This window comes from Nelusetta ayraudi, unplaced genomic scaffold, assembly GCF_046127955.1.
Source record: "Nelusetta ayraudi isolate G7.1 ecotype Tasmania unplaced genomic scaffold, CSIRO-AGI_Nayr_v1 ptg000092l, whole genome shotgun sequence".
NCBI lineage: Eukaryota > Metazoa > Chordata > Actinopteri > Tetraodontiformes > Monacanthidae > Nelusetta > Nelusetta ayraudi.
In genome coordinates, this window is record NW_027466142.1 from 4488469 (window position 1) to 4500557 (window position 12089).

Consider the following 12089-nt stretch of genomic DNA (forward strand, 5'->3'; position numbering starts at 1 on the left):
TAACACTACTAAATAAGTGTTTATAAATGTTTCATTGCACCTGTCGTGAAATATGAAATAATAAAAACACTCCTGAAAACTTTTTTATAAGTGGGACTCTGAAATGTTCACTCTTTGGCAGAGCTTCCATCCAGCCGCCCGTCCGTGTGTTTCCCATCACTGCAACACGAAACGTCTTTGTTGTTTCGCGTCATTTCACTGGGCTTTTCCAGCACACCTCCACTTAAACTGCATGAGTCGCCCTCCTGGGGATGCAGAGGCAGCCTCTGCGCTTCTGCTGCGTGATGAAGAACAGTAGGTGTGAAGTTCAACCTGCGCCAAAGGCACTTCGCAGAGGTCTCAGGGTGGCAGCAAACTCAGTGTGAGGTGAGTCGGCAGGGAGGGAAGGAGGTGCTAATCAGTGGAAAGACGTCCATCCCAGAGAGCTCAAAGGTCAGCGCTTCATTGAGGATGTAAAGTGAGAAGTTATGTCAGACATGCATGTGGAAAATCGAGGGCGTGTGCAGAGACGGAGGGTGTTTTCAGAAAGTGAACTTGTTGGTGAAGGTTCTCAGTCCAGGTCATAAAGACACATATTTTGTTGTAACACTTTTGTTCTTTTTCATTTGATTCTAAAGTACATGTTTCCTACATATATTTATTATTATTTATCATTGTTATATTATTAGTCCTCTTGCACTTTTGAGCACGTAGAGCCAACCATTGCAACCAGGTCTCTCCATATGGGTCTGTGAGCTAGGTGTTGAGCTTGCACCAAAGTCACATTGCATGCATTGAGGTCCTTGGCTATTACATCCAGCCAAGCGGGTGCGGGGGGGGCTCTAGGACGTTTCCAGCCGGCTAGCTGGGGATGTCCAGGATGGTGCATGTTGGATGCTGGGAGTTTGCTCTATGGGCTCTGGGCCCAGTTTGTGACATGCTGGCTCCATGTGATGCCTACAATCCTTCTGTGGGCTCTGGAGTCAAAGCCATCGAGCCTGGTGGCCAGTGTGGGATTAAGCGGCCAAGTTTCTAAGCCATACAGGAGGACAGAGATGACAGAGGCATTGTAGACCCTCAGCTTTGTTTCCCTAGGTATGTGCCCGTGCCACCACAATGGTCTCCATAAGGACTGCATGACTGAGGCCGTGAGGACACGACAACGGTTGACCTCTGTTCTGAGGTCTCCTGTGTTTGACACTGCTGAGCCAAGATATTTAAAGGTAGGGACAAAGTGGACAGTGGTGTCATCGAATAGGAGGGGTGGTGGGTCAGGTCCATTGCCGACATGCATAAGTTCGGTCTTGGACCAGTTAATCTTCAGGCCAAGCTTTTTGGTCTCCTCCTCGAACACGCTGAGGGCTTTGCTGAGCTGATCGGCAGTCTCGCTGAACAGGGTGGTGTCATCAGCGTATTCAAGCACCTTCAGGGAATACTTGCTGAATAGCACCCCGGGGATCCGCTCACAGACTCTCGACATCAGGTGGTCAATGATGCAATTGAAGAGTTCTGGAGCGGCGACACAGCCCTGCCTGACCCCGCTGGTCATGGGGAACAACTCAGAGTCTTGACCAATCACACGCACACAGCTGTCCGTACCCTGATACAACTGCTTAAAGAGTGCTGTGCTTTTGGTTGGGTGCTCTGAGGGACTTCAAGATGTTCCAGAAGTTCCCGTGAACCACAGGGTCAAAGGCAGCCTTCAGGTCTATGAAGGCGATGGGCAGCGTCTCCCGAGCCGGAGAGCAGAGATGTGGTCGGTGGTGGAGCGGTTGGGCATGAATCCGGCCCTCTGTTGGCAGCATTTGCTTCTGGTTGCAGGAAGTGCTCGGGTGAGTAGGATGCGGGTGAAAAGTTTGACAGGGATGAAGAGGAGCGTGATGCTTCTATGTTTGCTGCAGGTCAGCTGATCTCCGTTGCGGTTCCAGTGGCGAAGTATAATGCCCCGCCTCCAACGGTCAGGCAGCGACTCGGAGACCCACACGAGGTTTATGATCTTTGTGACGATGTCTTTGCCCCCAGCCCTCAGCATCTCTGCTGTGATCGTACAAATACCAGGGGCTTTGCCGTTCTTAAGCTTTGTCAGGACTGCCTTGACTTCAGCTGTGGAGTCGGGGGTGATGGAGCAATCCGAGTTAGTGGTGGAGTGTTTGTTTAGTTCCTACATATCCGATGATGTATTTTTTTCTCCAGTGAGGTGGGTCAACAAAACACTCCATCCATCTGCTTCTGCTCCGACCCCCTCTGTCAAATCTTAGAACCCATTGTGGCCCACCAGTCAAAAAGTTTGCTCACCCCTGGGATAGACTGCCCAGTCCTAAACATCCTTTCAGTTACACACAAATAATTCAAAATTTATGTTTTGTATGTTCACTGTTTATTATATTACGGAACCAGATGATGGACAATAGAACATGAAGGCAAATAGGCTTCCTAAATAGACATAGCCATGTGTGTTATGATGTTGCCAGCTTTCCGTCATCCCTGCAATGTGGCACTGGATTACGTCCTCTGCCTGGAAGGTGACAGGCTCCTTTTTTCCTAGTGCCTCCCACGTTTACAGTTTGACCTGCTTTCCATCTGAGCATGTTTGCAACCATACGCTTTCAAGAATTTGAGGGTAGGTCTTACCGGAACTGTTGAAGAAGTAGAAGCCACACCACAGGAGAAACCAAGCTAATTTAAATTTAAATTTAAATTAAATTAAAAAAGGGCTTTAATTTTTTTCAGATTTTTTTCTTCTTAATCAAAAAATCAAAAAAAAGAAAGACGGAGAGAAAGAAAAAAAGAAATTAGTTTCAAGTTTTGAAAGTGATTTTTAACCTAACTGTCCTCATCCGAACAAATTAATGACAATTATTTTCATTTCTCATTATATTTCTCATTAACACAAATTATTTGGAGTCTATTGCAGTGTCAATTACTAGTTTCAACCTCGGGATAAAATTGATGCGCTTTGTCTATTGCATTTAAGGATCCAACTTTTGTGTTTTTTTTAACTTGAAATACTGACATGAATAAAAACCTAAACGTTCACATAATCCCGCTCAGATGTTTTGATACGTACTGTATTGCTGTTGCACACGCAAGTAAACGCAAACTGAAACTTATAGAATACAGCGAGATACGTGCACTAACACATGCACACACACGTGCATGCGCTGAAACTAGGGGAACTCCTTAAATAGCACTGGGCCCAAAGCAGACATGGGTGGTCCGTGCTTGTCATTATATCCCTGCAGGCAAGAGGGCAAACATGAAGCACCATGGGAAAACCAACCTCCACTGATGGCAGGTTTCTAGAACTGCTCCCCTGTTTTGTTTTTCAGAAGGCAAGTTATTAACTCTGAGTGAAGACCAAACCTCGTGGTGATGGAGGTTTGAGGTCAGAGGTCACAATGAGCATCTGGATCATTTGTAACAGCTTTGCTACTCTCAGTACCATCGGTTTTTATTCATATTCTTTTTCAGCTGTTGTCCAACCAAACTGTGATTGGCTATGACCAGTGAGCCATTCTTGGATGTTTTCACTTTCAATAACAATAACCAGTCATTTACCACATTTCTTCTTTTCAATGTAAAATGTAAATGAAAATGTATGTACTGAAAACATACTAATCATTGACCCAAAAGACAAGGCACTGAAATATAATCCAGTTTTAGTTTTAGTTACATAACAGCAGAGTTTAAGTAGTTACTCTTTAAGCAACAACAGTGATAATGTTAAGTAACAGAATTGATATCTTTTAAACACTTCTAAACATAAAAGCAACTAGCGTGTTTTTCCAAAGTAGCGAGTGCAGATAGTTGTGTACAAATATGAGAAGTAAAAGTAAAAAGTCATCAGAAAAGGAAACACTCAAGTAAAGAACAGATACCTGAGAAATCTCTTTAAATAGTACCAAAGTAATTTTGTACTTTGTTACTCCCCACCTCTGGTCTAAGACAAAGCCATAGGGATGAAGCACTGCGGTGAAATAAATCCCCGTCACAGCGCTGGAAGCCACGAGCTGTTTGTTCTCCGCTAAATCACATCTCTTGTGTACAGGTTAAATATTTTGTTTTTTGCGTCGAGTCGGTGTCACACACCGGATGGACCTCAACACATCACGTTTGATTGTGTCGCTTGCGGCTCCCGCGCGGCGGCTCACACGCCAGGGCCGATGCTGAGCAAACACAGCGAGCAAACAGCCAGAGCTGCTGTCAGGAGCCGCCGAGGGCCACGACGTGTTCATGCTCCAGGAGCTCCAGGGGAGCGGGCCAAAGGGCGCGCGCACACACACACACACACACACACACACACACACACACACACACACACACACACACACACACACACATTCACACTCCCTGTCCCTCACTCATTCTCAGACACATTTTTTTCATTTATTTTTTTTATTTTGAGTTGCATACTTGGAATTTTATATGGAATTGTACGGATCTGGTGGCATTAGGAAATATTGTTGCTTTGGATGTTTGTGTTTAGAGTTTGGCTATTTATTTATTTTGTTTTATTCTTTTTTTTTGTTTTGTTTTGTTTTGTTTTTAAACATATTATTTTAGAAATTTTCACCCAGTTTGATTTGTAATTATTGTCATTTCTTGTCTGTTTATCTGTGGATCCCAGGAAGAACAGTCTTGTTGTGACAACTTATGGGGATCCTTATCAAATAAAGAACTAAAAAAAAAAAAGGAATTGACTGGTCAGGATAATATGAATATGATAAAGCCACTGAACAGGTAGTTCCTGAACCTGGACCTGTAGCAGTGTGATTCACACTCTCGGTTCACGAGCTCTGGCTGCGAGAATAAATCAGTGAGCCATCATAAAGACATTCAGAGCAGTTTCTGCTTGTCATTATGGCCAGACAGGACAAAGTGGGAGCGCGCAGATGGATGTGACTCGACTCAGATGAATGGGACTCGGAACGTAAACAGCTCTTATCTCGCGGCCCCTCCATCCCTGCCGTGACCCTCCCTCGCCGCTCTTGTCCACTGGAAAACTTGTTTCGTGAATAAATAACCATTGACGCCGTGAGACAAGAGGCTTATTGTGCGTCTGACCACATCTCATTTTTTTTTCTCTCTCTCTCTTTCAGAGGAGAACGCCTTTGGCACACCCGCAGGCGGGTGTTTGCCGGACACATCCATCATCTCACCCAGACAGGCGACAGATTATTGATTGTCTGCGGTAACACAGTCAAGCGCACGCCAACTGTTGCACTTTAAGCTGGAAAAAAAAAAAAAACCCATCTTGGTGTTTACTCATTGACTGGTCACACATGGCAGAGGCAGGAAGTGAAAATGTCAGAGGAAGCGGCGTGCAGGTGGATCACTGATTACAGCTGAGAGCAGTTGAGCGGCTGGCGAGCAGGGCCAACAGCTGCAGGGCCTCCGGAAGGAGTCACTTCAAGAGGTCACGGAGTGTGTGGACGGCAGCGTCCAACACGCCAACTGATCACTGACTCGTCTGAGCGACTCATCTGAAGTTGGGGGCAAATGTGAAAACAGCTTAAGGCACACCGTGGACAACAGATTTATTTGGCCAGCTGTCGTAAATAACAATAACATTTCAGAAATCTTCCAAAAACTTGTTTAAAACCAACAGATTGTTTTAGAACTGTCTTATTTATACAATTACATTTGTTCTGTCATGTTATTATACTGTTTCTTTGTATGTTTGTTTGTCAAATAACAAAAGTGACATAATAAATATAACAGAAGTGAAATAAAATATTACAGCTCCTTGGATTTCTTTGAGGAGTCAGAAATTAATCAAGCGCAGGAAACTCAATTTCCTGCTCAGACATCAAAATTTACAATGAAAATTTTTATCAAGAATTAATAATGTGACAAATCTTCTTTCTTTGTAAACAGTACATTTGAAAAATTCATAGATAACAACAATTGTAATAATGAAATTTTAGCACTAAAGTGTAATTTCAGTCAAAGAGCTTCTGCATACTGATGTATGAACCATTAAAGAGACATACAAATCATTTTGGTTATTAATTACCAATTCATACAGCAGCTGTGGCATAAATCTCCTGGGTCGTCATCTAATCATTCAACTCAAATGTCAAAGCCGCAGTCACAGCTGCTGTTCTTCAGGCACTCAGAATGGATAAGGGAACTTTTGATAGAGAAACTGCTTGTTAAACCAAAGTCTACAACAACAACAACAACAACAAAAGAGTAACCTGTCTTCTGTCAGCTGCCACCTAAGTGGACAAAAGTTGTTGACAGAAAAAAAGGCTTGCCTATGTTGGTGAAGCACCGTCGTTCAAAGCTACCCCAAGCCTCCTTGTGAAGGGCAGCAAGAGTGGAGCAGCCGACTACTAAAGAAAATACAGAAACAAAACTTCGCTTGAACTGGGAAGTCCATGTCAACGCAAGTATTATCATTTTTTGTATGCCTTTCAAGTTTGCTAAAGTTTTGCTTTGATGCACAGAGCACAAAAGGTGCAATGAAAAACATTTTGTTGTGTTTGTACCTCGTGATAATAAGCTTAAATCAACAGATTCTCATTTGCATCTATCTCATTTTTCTTTTTTGTCTCTCTTAGGCTGCTCCATGCGTGAACTTACAGGTCACACACCTCGTTTCTGTTCTGTGTATACAGAGCTAATCTGCATAGTTTGATCAACTCTCGCAGAACAGGGGGTGGGCAAACCTTTTGACTGCTGGGCCACATTGGGTTCTAAAATTTGACAGGGGGGGGCCAGAGCAGCAGCAGATGGATGGAGTGTTTTGGTGACCCACCTCATAGGAGGAAAAAATACATCATGGGATATATAGAAAACATGTGGTTTAATGTCAATTGAAAATGAACCAAAGCAAAGTTACAACAAAACATCTGTCTTTGAAGCCCCACGGTATTTAGCTCTTTATTGAAATGACTCTTAAAACACAGACAAAATGGATGAAACACAGCTATTTTATGACTTACTTAATACTAATATCATTTCTTCAAGTTTGACGGGCCGGATAAGAAAGCCTAAGCCTCCTGGTGCAGACAAACACTCACAACCGTTAACCTACAAAGTCAGATTAACCATCAGATCTGCCATCTGGATAAAAAAAACAAAAAACAAGGTGATGTGGTGTAACGTGATCAGTGGCAACCAGACCATATTTCCATAAAGAAGGCCGACGCTACTGAAGGGGGTAGGGGGAAGAAATGTAAGCGTTTGTGCACATTAAAACCAGATGCAACGAGGCCCCAAAGAGTGGAGGTGCATCGTGGATTGTTCTCTGTTCGGCCGCGCACTCAGAATAGCCCGGCCTCATCCGTCAGGGAGTCAAAGCGTCTTTTAAAAAAAAAAAAACGCAGCCGGGGCGTGGAGAAAATCTCGTAAGCAGGTTTGTTGACTACGTCGTGTGAAAAGCAAACTGCAGAAGGCTTCACCACCCATCTGCCAGCCGGGGAAGAAGGATTCCTAGCCTGGGCTTGGAAGACCCCAGCTGTGTGTGTGTACGTGCGTGTACGTGCGTGTGCGTGCGTGCACACGAGTGTGCAAACCACAGTGACGTCCCGGCCGTTTCCAACCCCCCCCGCCCCACCACCAGGGCCGACCTCTCTGTGGTCTGTTTAGGTTGAGAGCTATTTTAGACATGCCAACACGCACGGCCCGACCTCTGGGAAGCGTGCGCTTCACACTGAAATCAGTGTTCTCTCTCTGTTTTAATGCAGCTTAGTCGCACCAAAACAGTCGCGCACCTGTATTGCAGCCATCTGCGTCAGCTGACGTGGCCGCGAGTTGCAAAAGGCACCAACGTCTTTGTCTTCACGTTTTTGCACACAAATGTTTTGTTTTCCTCCTTTGTATATTTCTGTAAGACTGACGGTCAGCTGTCAATGGTGTACCTGCCAGTGGTGTACTAAGGGGTATACACACTTATTTTTCAGTCAGCATTGCGTGTCCAATCCAACACTTCCTCCAATTGGCAAGTATTGGCTGCCTTCGTTGGGTAGTTTGAGGTTAGATTGAGGTAAAAATGTATGCATGAAGAAGCCTGATGGTGGCAAACTCTGCCCTACATTGTCTTATATCAGATCAGCTGTTCCAAGAGACAGTTGTCAAAAGAAACTCATGGCCTAGATGGAATACTGGCAAGGTGAGAAAGTTGTTAGTCCAATTTTATTAGTAAAATTTGGAGTAATTGTTAGTAGTTAGTTAATAGTTAGCTTATAGTAAATACATTTAGAGTAGTAGTCCAATTTTCAGGTGTGGCTGGATTAAGAAATAAGGAACAGTTCACTCAAAATGAAAAAATAATGACGTAATTGTCTTCCTGTGGGACATTATTGGGTCAGTAATCCTTATCCCCAGCAGAAATGATGTGATAATGTGCAAATACCACTGGCCCATTTTTGGGTAAACTCAATAGAGTTGTCTTACATGTCACTGTTTATAAAACAGGCGTTTATCCTTTTGCAGATTGGGCTACTTAAAAAAAGGTCATGGATGAAGAGTAGACCCACTTTCCCAGGGAACTACACCACCGCCCCCCGTGTTGTATGTTTCCACAGCTTTCAGTCGGAGAATCTTGAATGCAGAACTTTACTCAATCAACTCCCTTGTAACAGGATTGGCAGCTCAGTCAGTTATTTGTTTTAGGTTTTGTTTTTTTCACAATGTTCCAGATCCAAAACGAAAGGGGAGAGGCTACAGGGTTTGATCCGAAGTGCCGAGATAACATTCCAGAAATAGGGAAGAAACAGGGAACTGAGTGAGGCTCGAGGTGAGCCAAGTTCCTCTCACGCTGATTTATTTGTGCAATAAAGTTGCCCCTACTGAGCTACAGGCTGTTTGTGAACATGAACAACTTTTCAGTGAAAACTGACACGAGTCCAGCACATGTTACGAATGCATAAGAGCAGTATGCTTAGTTGGCAGTTTCCCACTACTGCCAGGCAGACAGCGCTACCCTCAGGGTCCCAACAGCCTTAAGTCAATCTATAACTTTACAATACATGCCAGTGTGCAGAGCAATAACAATAAAAAATGTTTTACTTTGTGCAAACAAAATGTGTGGTTTTGCAGAAGTAATGTTAACCAGTGGCAAACGTATTACTGTGTAATAGTACATCATTCTTTACTTTTGATAATAGTGTGTTCTCTTTTCAAATGGTATTTATTTTGAATAATGGGTGGATGAAAAAAAATTGATTTTGGTGTTTTTGTAAATAAGGGAAACTGCCAGAGCTTTAGCAACTGGAACTTTGGAACAAAAGTACACAATTAAGAAACCAATGGCATTAAAAATGGTTCCTCTGTTCCTCCTCCAATACAAGTCACTTAAATTTAAAGTAAACGTTTCTCATGACACGCCATACATTTTTACATTGACGCACATTTTCTCACAGAAGAAATAAAACACATTCCGTCAGGGTCTCCATGAAGGGTACATCTATCTGCAATGGCTTGTTCGCAGACATACAAACACACAAATCATCTGTGTCCCGCTATATCTTATGGTTAATCGGTTCCACATCTCCAAACTAATCCTTGGAATACCATAGGATCAACATGATGGGCTCTTTACGACGGAGGCAGTGACACAAAAACACACCTGACAGGAGGAACGAGAATAAAGCGGCTGTCTACAGTTGCTATGGAGCAGAGCGAACAAAGGAGGGGGAAAAAAAGGCGTAATTATAGTTAATGCGCGCGATTAAGTGTATCTTCTGGAGTTATCTTGGTTCTCCTGAGAACATGGGAAGAAAAAAAAACACCGCAAAGGATTTGCAGGCATTCAGCGGTGATGAGTGCAGAAAGCTGGTGGACCATCAAAAGATACAATCAACAACTTGAGACGCACTTTCAGCTCCACACAGCGCTGCCCCAGTTCCCTGTTTGTTCTCTGATTCTTCTTCTGGCAGAGCCCCCGATGGGAGGAGTTCCTGGTCTGAACAGGCATGTGGACAGAAACATCAACAAGGTCCCTCCACCCCTCCCCCACCCACCCCATGCCAGCAGCGTTGACAGCTGTGTGCTCAGTTGTTCGCTGAGGTCTCCTACGTGTGCAAACACACACGCACATGTGGGGCATCTTAGCTGGTGTACGCAGATTGTTTAGACTTTTCAGTCAAAAAAAATTTGATTTTTGACATGGCATTAAAGACAGGGACCTCATTTGGTTTGTTTGGTTTATAATGCCAAAAAAGCAAACAAACAAACAAACAAAACCCCACTTATAGAAATAGCATGAGTAACTTTCCAAAGTGTTTGAATGTTTGGCATTCCAGGTCCAACAAATTGCAAATCCATTGTGACAAACTTTAGTCTCAATCACTTCTGCCTGTCTTAGAATGGTATGGCCAAATTGTATCATTTTTATAGTACAGAAAAACTCTAAAATAAAAATAAAAAGTCATTGTGAGCTTGCAAATAAAGACTGGTTAATAACAGATTAACAGTAAATTGTGAATAATTATTGGGTAAAGGTGCACAAACCTGCTTTTGGCACTCATGAGACATTCTGCAAAACTGAAGGAACGGAAAAGTTTTTGATTTCAACACTCTGAACTAGACGTTCCAGGTAAGTGATGTTGAAAGAACTGGATGGAATCCACAGATCCACAAACAAGTCTCAAGACAAGATGAAGGCCGAGGCAGTGTGGGCAACCGCCTTGACGGAAGAAATGAATCTAATCCATTAGTTCCAGATTTGAGTTGATAAATCCAAGGTGTTGATTGAGCCCAAGCAATACTCAATTAATCTCAGTGCCAGGAAGTGAAAAAGTAAATTCAAGAAATGAAGAGATAGAGGTGGAGAGAGAGAGATAGAGCTCGTAATAATAAATACACTATCAATATTATCAATGTTCCTATACATGTTAATTAACTATATAACTATTAATCACTTTTGGTGATAAAGAATTTAATGAATCACTGTGTTGCTGCACAGCATGTCTTGCCCTGACAGACTTGGTCTGTATTACTGTGATGAAGTTTGGATATAAAACCGTTAAGGTTGGGCTCAGGAAATGGCTGACAGTTGGTTTCTATAACGACCAGCCAACAGCACACTCATCCCAGATGTCCGTGATAAAGTTGAGCTTGTGAATGTAGAGTACCGGAGGATACCTAACCCCATTCAGGGGTCATTAAACAAGAGCTCAATGAAACATGTTCTCCTTTTGAAATTCTGTACGAGTAAGAGAATGTTTCCTCAGTTGTATTACTAAAACCTCAGATGGATTATATAAAACAAGTGACGGCATAATTTTGCTAGACAGAAGTGGAGGTGATTGGTTTTATTTCAGTTGGGGAGCAGATTCTGATAAACTCGTGAAGGGTTCTGATGCAAGTGTATTGAAACAAATATCCATCTCAGTCTATCAGTCAATCACATTTTAACAGTATGGCCCAAATTTGCAAAAGCAATGTAGCACAGAAAGGTTGCATTCTGTGCCGGTGCAACACCTGAACACCTCCAGAACCTTCAACCAACTAAACAACTTTTCCTGAACAGAGAGAGAGAAGAAACCTCAGAGAGAACTACAGAGGAAGGATTCCACTCTCTAGGATGGGTAAACGTACGAAAGGTGTCACTAATACAGAGCACAACAGAATGTCCAAATAGTCAACAGCAGTTCATAGAATGAGGACTACTGCTATCAGATATTAAACTAAAAGTTCTAAGAGTCCATACAGTACGTCATTACAAAATATTTTGTGAACTGCTTTCTTGAATCTTGCACAGTTTTCAAGAAATGACTTCATTTAATAACCCAGGGACCCAATCACAATCATCCATTCATCCATTTTCTCTCACTGTCTCTCCTGTACTGAGGGTGGCAGGCAGCGCTGGGTCCTATCCCAGCTGTCTTTGGGCGAAGGCAGGGTTACACCCTGGAGAAGTTGCCAGTTTAATTCTGGGCCAGAAAGACACAACTATAGGAGTTCCTAATTCGTCTTGCATGCGTAGTTTTGGACAGTGGGTGGAAGTCGGAGTACCTGTAGAGAACCCTGCAGACACATTGAAAGCACGTCAATTCCCCAGGCCTGGGGAGTTGAGACGAACTCACGTCAACGTGAACTCACAACCTCATTGCAGTGAGGTGACAGTGACACCCACTGTGTCGCCCCAAATCTAAGTT